Consider the following 9,138-nt stretch of genomic DNA (forward strand, 5'->3'; position numbering starts at 1 on the left):
TTTATAGAATTTATTCAAAATTAGTTATGTCAATTGCATCCCTCATAGCCAAAAAATGATCCTATCCAAGATCCAAAACCATGCATTGTGTATGATTGCCATATTTCTTTAGTTTCCTTTAATCTTAACAGTTCCTCAGTCTTTGTCTTTCATGATCTTGCCATTTTTGAAGAGTAAAGGCCAGTGATTTTGTAAAATATCTTTCCATTTGAGTCTTCCTAATGTTTCTTCATGATTGAAAATGAGTTTGGGGCAGGGATACTAACTACATTCATGATATTATGTCATTAGTGCATTGCATCAGGAGGCACATGGTGTTGGTTTGTCCTGTTACTGGTGGTATGAGCTCTGGCCAGTTGGTAGGGTGTTACATGGTAGGTTTATCCACTATAAAGTTACTATTTTTTCCATAGAAATTAGTAAGTAATTTGTGGAGAGATAGCCTGAGACTATGTCAATATCCTGTTGCTCATCAAAATTTCACTCACTAGTTTTAGCAACCATTTATTTATTCTTACCTGAATCAATTTTCAGTGTGATGGCTGCAAAATCATGTTTTTTTTTTTAAACTATTATGCTTTCTGTATTTGATATTTGGTATTCTACTGTAACAAAGAACTTTCCCTTTTCACCCATGTATTTGCTTATTTTTTTATGTCAGTGTGGATTCAAGGGTTTTTATTTTGTACATTGGCTTATAATCTTACTCTCATTGTTTATTATGAGCTCATATATCCCTAGATTTGGCCAGTGCAAATTCCTTTAAGTTGGCTTCTGTGTCTTTCTGATGTGTTTCCCCTATTCTTTGAGCACTTCTTTTTGGCTCAAAAGAATATTGTCCAATATTGTCTTTTTTTTTTTTTAACAAGAGAAAGAATATTTCCATTTACAAAAAAGGATAGCTAATAATTTTATATATGCAAAAGCATAAAACACATATATTCATTAATGGAACACTATACAGTAATGATCCAGTGTTCTGTTAATGAATATATGTGTTTATTTTTAATGTTTTAGTATTTTCTCTTGCTACTGTACACAAGTAGTGAGGGAAAATATTAAATAATGCAGGAAGCATCAAAAGAAGATGGAATACACAGAGTCATTATACCGAAAACAATTAGTCGTTGTTCAACCATTTCAAGAGGTAGCATATGATCAGGAACTGATGGTGCTTAAGGAAGAAGTCCAAGCTGCTCTGAAGGCACTGGCGAAAAACAAGGCTCCAGGAATTGACGGAATATCAACTGAGATGTTTCACCAAGTGAATGCAGCGCTGGAGGTGCTCACTGGCCTATGCAAAGAAACATGGAAGACAGCTTCCTGGCCAACTGACTGGAAGAGGTCCATATTTATGCTTATTCCCAAGAAAGGTGATCCAACTGAATATGGAAATTATAGAACCATATCATTAATATCACATGCAAGCAAAATTTTGCTGAAGATCTTTCAAAAACGGCTGCAGCAGTATATCAACAGGGAACTGCCAGGAACTCAGGCTGGTTTCAGAAGAGGATGTGCAACCAGGGAAATCATTGCTGATATCAGATGAATCCTAGCTGAAAACAGAGAACACCAGAAGGATGTTTACCTGTGTTTTATTAAATATGCAGAGGCATTCGACTGTGTGGATCATAACAAATTATGGATAACATTTCAAAGAATGGGAATTCCAGAACACTTAATTGTGCTCATGAGGAACCTTTACGTAGATAAGAGGCAGTTGTTTGGATAGAACAAGGGGATACTGATTGGTTTAAAGTCAGGAAAGTTGTATGTCAGGGTTGTATCCTTTCACCATATCTATTCAATCTGTATGCTGAGCAAATAGTCCAAGAAGCTGGACTATATGAAGAAAAACGGCATCAGAATTGGAGGAAGACTCTAACAACCTGCATTATGCAGATGACACAACCTTGGTTGCTGAAAGTGAAGAGGACCTGAAGCACTTACTAATAAAGATCAAAGACCACAGCCTTCAGTATGGATTGCACCTCAACATAAAGAAAACAAAAATCCTCACAACTGGACCAATGAGCAACATCATGCTAAACGGAGAAAAGATTGAAGTTGTCAAGGATTTCATTTTACTTGGATCCACAATCAACACCCATGAAAGCTGCAAGTCAAGGAATCAGAAGACGCATTGCATTGGCCAAATCTGCTGCAAAGGACCTCTTTAAAGTGTTGAAAAGCAAAGATGTCTCCTTGAAGACTAAGGTACGCCTCACCCAAGCCATGGTATTTTCAATCGCATCTTATGCATGTGAAAGCTGGACAATGAATAAGGAAGACCGAGGAAAAATTGACGCCGTTGAATCGTGGTATTGGCAACGAATATTGAATATACCGTGGACTGCGAAAAGAACGAACATATCTGTCTTGGAAAAAGTACAACCAGAATGCTCCTTAGAAGGAAGGATGGCGAGACTGCGTCTTATATGCTTTGGACATGTTGTCAGGAGGGATGAGTCCCTGGAGAAGGACATCATGCTTGGCAGAGTACAGGGTCAGCAGAAAAGAGGAAGACCCTCGATGAGGTGGATTGACACAGTGGCTGCAACAATGAGTTCAAGCATAATAACAATTGTAAGGATGGTGCAGGACCAGGCAGTGTTTCGTTCTCTTGTGCATAGGGTCTCTATGAGTTGTTACCGACTTGACGGCACCTAACAACAACAACATACAGTAGTGAAGGAGCCCACGTAGTGCAATGGTTAAGCATTTCGCTGCTAATCAAATGTCATCAGTTTGAACCCACCAGCCTGTGTGTGTGTGGGAGGGGAGGGGAAAGAGCCGGCAACCTGTTCACGTAAAAATTACAACCTAGGAAACCCTATAGGATGGCTCTATCCTGTCCTATAGGGTTACTATGAATCAAAATCAACTCGACGGCACAGAACAACAACAACATACAATAGTGAGGAGAAATGACCTAGAGCTATATTCATCAATATGGCTGAATCTCACAAATATAATGTTGATTGGAATATCACATCATAGAGGGCACTCCAGGCAAAAGCACTGCAGACGCCATTATCATCTGTTTCTCTGCTGCACCGATCTCGATGTCTAGCCTGAGCTCTGCTTGTTCGTGGCCTACAGGTGTGTCCCTTTAGTACAAGAAAATGGAAACTGAACAGCCAGAAGAAACCTTCCCCAACGCTGAAACCAACGGTGAATTTGGTAAACACCATGCAGAAGATATGGAAGAGGAACAAGGGTTTAAAAGATCTAGGAACACTGATGAGATGGTTGAGCTGCACATTCTGCTTCAGAGCAAGAATTCTGGGGCAGTGATTGGGAAAGGAGGCAAGAATATTAAGGCTCTTTGTATAGACTACAAAGACAGTGTTTCAGTCCCAGAGGCAGTGGCCCCGAGTGCATGTTATCAGTGCTGGTATTGAAACAATTGGAGAAATTCTTAAGAAAATCATCCCTACCTTAGAAAAGCGCCTGAAGTTGCCATCACCCACAGCAGCCAGCCAGTTCCCACTTGAATCTGATGCTGTGGAATGCTTAAATTACCAACACTATAAAGGAAGTGACTTTGACTGCGAGCTGAGACGGTTGCTTCATCAGAGTCTAGTGGAAGGAATTATTGGGGTCAAAGGTGCTAAAAGCAAAGAACTTCGAGAGAACACTCAGACAACAATCCAGCTTTTCCAGGAATTCCACTGACAGTCATTATCATTGGAGGAAAGCCGGATAGAGTTGTAGAGTGCATAAAGATCATCCTTGATCTTATGTCCGAGTTGCCCATCAAAGGATGTTCACAGCCTTATGATCCCAATTTTTTCTATAAAACCTATGATTGTTGTTTTACAGTGATGTTTGGTGACCGGTGTGGATGTCCCGTGGGATTCCCTATACGGGGAAGAGGTGGTTTTAACAGAATGCCTCCTGGTCGGGGAGGGACGTCCCATGCCTCCACCTAGAAGAGATTACGATGATATGAGCCCTCCTTGAGGACCTCCTCCTCCTCCTCCTGGAGGAGGTGGTGGGGGTGGTAGCAGAGCTCAGAATCATCTTCTTCCTCAACCTGCAGGAGAACATCTAATGGCTTATGACAGAAGAGGGAGACCTGGAGACCGTTATGATGGCATGGTTGGTTTCAGTGCTGATGAAACTTGGGATTCTGCAATACATGGAGCCCATTGGAGTGGCAGATGGCTTACGAACCACAGGGTGGCTCCAGATATAATTATTCCTATACAGGGGATCGTGGCTCATATGGTGCTCTTGGTGGACCTATTATTACTACACAACCAAATATTCCCATAGATTTGGCTGGATTTTTTTTATTATTGGCATTAGGTGGTCAGCAGATTAAACAAATCCGTCATGAGTCAGGAGCTTCGATAAAAATTGATGAGCCTTTAGAAGGATCCGAAGATTGGATCATTACCATTACAGGAACACAGGAGCAGATACAGAATGCACGGTATTTGCTGCAGAACACTGTGAAGCAGTATTCTGGAACGTTTTTCTAAGACTAGGGAAGAACTGAAGGAGTCCTGCATCTTTAAAAAAAAAAACAAACCAACATTCCTCTGCTTCATATGTGTTCTGCATTTGAGGTGTAGTGAAATCTTTACTGTTCACAAGTGTAATGTTTTAGTTCCTTACAAACAGGGCGGGGCAGGGGGGGAAGGGCATGCAAAAACTAATGTTGAAATTTTTAAACAGCAGGAGAGCGAGTGAGTTTTATTTTTGGTTTATTGTTGGTGGTTTAAAAAAATCACCCGTGTAATTATTGTGAACACCTTGCTTTTGTGGTCACTGTAACATTTGGGGGGATGGGGTGAGACAGGGAGGAAGAATAACAATAGTCCACATGTCTCTAGCATTCTCTACAGAGCAGTATACAAAATGTAATCCTTTTTTGTAAGAAACATTTTATGATTTTTAAAGTAAATTTAGAATCTAAAAAAAAAAAAAGTATCACATCATAGAATACAAAAGTATAATGTTTGTAGGTGCCGTCAAGTGGTTCCAACTCATAGTGACCCTCTGTACAACAGAATCTAACACTGCCTGGTCCTGTGCCATTCTCACAATCATTGCTGTGTTTGAGCTCATTATTGCAGCTGCTGCGTCAATCCATCTCATTGAAGGAGAGTTTTCCTCTTTTTTACTGACCCTCTAGTTTACCAACGTGATTTCCTTTTTCAGTTAAAATAATATAAAAAGCAAGCAATAAATATCTTCGAGATATGTATGTAGCAAACCTATAAAGAAAAGTAAGGGTATGCTAAACACAAAACTTAGGATAGTAGCTACTTTTCAGAATGAGAAGGGCAAAGAAGAGACTTTCAGCAGTGTTTGTAACGTCTCTCTTAAACCTGGTGGTGGATATGAGTCTTCACTTTATTACTCTTTATATCCTACATACATGTCATATATATTCCTTTATATGAAATATTTTATAATTTCAGAATGTATTGTGGTGTAATGGATTGCTTTTTGTGTGCCCTTTCTAGCCATGGTCTTGTAACTCCCAGATGATTGGGTGGGACTGTGTGATATGGTAATTGTGGTCCACCAAAGGGATTGGTCAGTTTTTCTAGTCTGTTGGGCTTGACATGAGCCACCCCAGAGGCAGGAAAGAGAAAAGGCCACCACCACCAAGGAAAGAGAGACCAGCAGGAGAGAGCCACAGGAGACGGTGCAGCGGGCTTCCCAGCCTACAAAGCAAGAAACCTGAGCGCCAGGGAGAAGCCTATGCCTGACCCACGAATTTGGGATTTGCCAGCCTCCACAATGGCATGAGCCATTTCCTTTATATGGTTTTGTGAGGAGTTGCAGCGAATTAGGGAACCCAAAGACAGGAGGAAGAGTACTGAAGGGAGAGGGAGTAGTGATGTTAGAGATGATGGAGTGGTCCAGCTGTTTGGAAGAGTTGGACATTTGGGATATCTTTAACTTCCACCTCATAGGAGAGGATCTCACCCTCACCAAGGAAGAAGAACCAAGAGTGTGTCCTTTGTATCCAGGATCCCTGTGCTGAGAAGCTCCTGGAACCAGGAGACCAAAAGAGAGAGCTATAACAGTGAAGATGGAGAGAAGCAGTGGCAGAGGAACTGCAGCAGGAGAGACCAGCAGGAGACAGCATGGTGTGCTTCCTGGCCCACAGAATGAGAAAGCTGCATGCCTTCAGGCCAGAGGCTTGCTGGCAGAGTAGGGTGCCTCCAGGCACTTGGTGGAGCTAAGTGTGCTGACCCACAGAGCTAGAGCTGAGTGCCTTTGGGCTGAGGCTCACTGGTGGGGTGCCTCTGGGCACTTTTAGGCAGAGCGGAGGCCAAGGGGCCAAAGACCAGAGAGAGACCTGCCTGTGGCTGAGAAGAGGCTGTCCTGATGGAAGAACTATATCCTGAGCATTCCTGAATCTGAGTTGTAACCTGTTACTTCCCTAATAAACGCCATAATTGTGAGTGTTCTCTGTGAGTTCTGTGTGGCCATTACAATGAATTATCAAACCCAGGAGAGAGGTAGTACCATGGGAGGGATGGTTGGTGTCAGGATTGGTAAAGATGGCAGAGAGAGGAGGCATGTCTGATCTCCACTTCATAGGAATTAGCCTTAGGCTGTTACTCTTGATTCTCCTTACCCCTAGTGAAGTTAGAGGAGGTCAGATGCTGCCCCAATGCCATTCTTACATCTATTTATGTGAAGTATCTAGGGTAGTGTCATGGACTGAATTGTTGTTGTTGTTAGGTGCTGTTGAGCCGGTTCCAACGCATAGCGACCCTATGCACAACAGAACGAAACACTGCCCAGTCCTGAGCCATCCTTAAAATTGTTGTTATGCTTGAGCTCATTGTTGCAGCCACTGTGTCGCAGGTGGATTGACACAGATGGACTGAATTATGACCTCCCAAGAATATGTGTATCAATTTGGCTGGGCCATGATTCCCCATGTTGTGTGGTTGTCCTCCATTTTGTGATTGTAATTTTACGTTGAGAGGATTAGGGTGAGATTGTAACACCACCCTTACCCAGGTCCCATCCCTGATCCAATGTAAAGGGAGTTTCCCTGGGGTGTGGCCTGCACCACCTTTTATCTCTCAAGAGATAAAAAGGAAAGGGAAGCAAGCAGAGAGTTGGGGACTTCATACCACCAAGAAAGCAGCACCGGGAGCAGAGCACATCCTTTGGACCTGGGGTCCCTGCGCCTGAGAAGCTCCTCAACCATGGGAAGATTGAGGGTAAGGACCTTGCTCCAGAGCCGACAGAGAGAGAAAGGCTTCTCCTGGAGCTGACGCCTTGAATTTGGACTTTTAGCTACTTTACTGTGAGGAAATAAATTTCTCTTTGTTAAAGCCATCCATTTGTGGCATTTCTGTTATGGCCGCACTAGATGACTAAGACAGGTAGGCAAGTGTATACAGACCAAAATTTATTAGTGATTACCAGAGGTAGTAGGGAGGGGAAAAGGGAAACTCAGTGTTTGGGGATACTAAGCTTCTGTTAGAGGTGATGGGAAAATTTGGAAATGGAAAATGGTAATGGTTAAACAGCATGATAAATGTAACTAATGTAACTAAATTGTACACATTAAGAATGTTGAAATGGCAAATAATTTGTTATGTATATATTTACCACAATTAAAAAAATTTTTTTTCTTGAATTTTGAATACACTGAGAGGTAAATGGAAACCCTGGTGGAGTAGTGGTTAAGAGTTTGGCTGCTAACCAAAAGGCTGGCAGTTCGAATCCACCAGGCGCTCCTTGGAAACCCTGTGGGGCAGTTCTACTTTGTCCTGTAGGGTCGCTATAAGTCGAAATTGACTCAACGGCATTGGGTTTGGTTTTTATTTTTTTTTGTGAGAAATAAATATTAATCTTGATATGAGTTAATAAAAATTACATTACTGTGTAAGTACAATTTTTAAATATTGAACTGGTATTTTTAAAAATGTGTTCTCATAGTGTTCTCTTCCGTCTTCTGGTAGAATTTGTCTAATATTGGTGTCATTTCTTCCTTAAATGTTTGATAGACTTCACAGATGACGCAGTGTCTTGTTGGGTGCTATCAAGTTGGTTTGACTCATAGTGACCTTACGTACAACAGAATGAAACATTGCCCAGTCCTGCGCTATCCTCACAGTCGTTGCTATGTTTGAGCTTATTGCAGTCACTGCGTCAATCCATCTTGTTAAGGGTCTTCCTCTCTTTTGCTGACCCTCTACTTTACCAAGCATCATGTCCTTCTCCAGGGATTGGTCCCTCCTGATAACGTGTCCAAAGTAAGCAAGATGAAGTCTCACCATCCTTGCTTCTAAGGAGCATTCTGGCTGTACTTCTTCCAAGACAGATTTGTTTGTTCTTCTGGAAGTCCATGGTATATTCAATATTCTTCTTTCTACTCTACGTACTGTTTCTTCTCATTTTGAGTCAAGCCACATCAGCAAATGAAGGTATCAAAAACTACTCCCTCCACATTATTAAGGTCAACACTGCTTTGAGGAGGAAGCTCTTCCTCAGTCGTAGGAGTCTAACCTGAGGGGCTCATCTGCCAGCACTATATCAAACAGTGATCTGCTGCTATCCATAAGGTTTTCACTAGCTAATTTTTTTTAGAAGTGGATCGCTGGATCCTTTTTCCTAGTCTGTGTTAGTCTGGAAGCTCTGTCCTCCATGGGTGACTCCTCTGGTATTTCAAATACTCATGGTATAGTCGTTGGAAGGTTGATAGATTGTGTTATTTAAATCGCCCTATATTTTTACTTTTTTATTAGACTATTTGATGTCTCACAGATCTTGGATACCCTATTCTGTCCCCCTCCCCCCCTTTTTTTTGTTTCAGTATGGATTCTTTCTGTAGATCAGATCACTAATTCTTAATGTTGAGTTTCAATCTGCTGTTAAGTACATCTGGATATTGTACTTTTTATTTCTACCATTCCAATTTGATTATTTTGTACAGTTTCCACGTCTCTGCTGAAATTTCCCAGCTCTTCACACATGCTTCCCACCTTTTCTACTAGATCCATTATTGACTGGACAGGCTAGAGAGGAAATGTTGTGAAATTACAGCCCACTCCAGCTGGAGGGTGGAATACGAAACCATGGTCCAGCAGGTGGTATCCATACGGAGCATGGTGGATGCCATTTTTTGAGTTATTACTTATATTG

The 9,138-nt window shown here is 41.7% G+C and overlaps 1 pseudogene; it reads left to right on the forward strand.

The window, feature by feature from the left end:
- The first annotated feature begins 1,006 nt into the window (after window positions 1-1,006).
- Window positions 1,007-4,524, forward strand: LOC126086066 (heterogeneous nuclear ribonucleoprotein K-like; annotated as a pseudogene).
- The last annotated feature ends 4,614 nt before the right edge of the window (window positions 4,525-9,138 follow it).

Source organism: Elephas maximus, chromosome 11 (assembly GCF_024166365.1).
Source record: "Elephas maximus indicus isolate mEleMax1 chromosome 11, mEleMax1 primary haplotype, whole genome shotgun sequence".
Taxonomy (NCBI): domain Eukaryota; kingdom Metazoa; phylum Chordata; class Mammalia; order Proboscidea; family Elephantidae; genus Elephas; species Elephas maximus.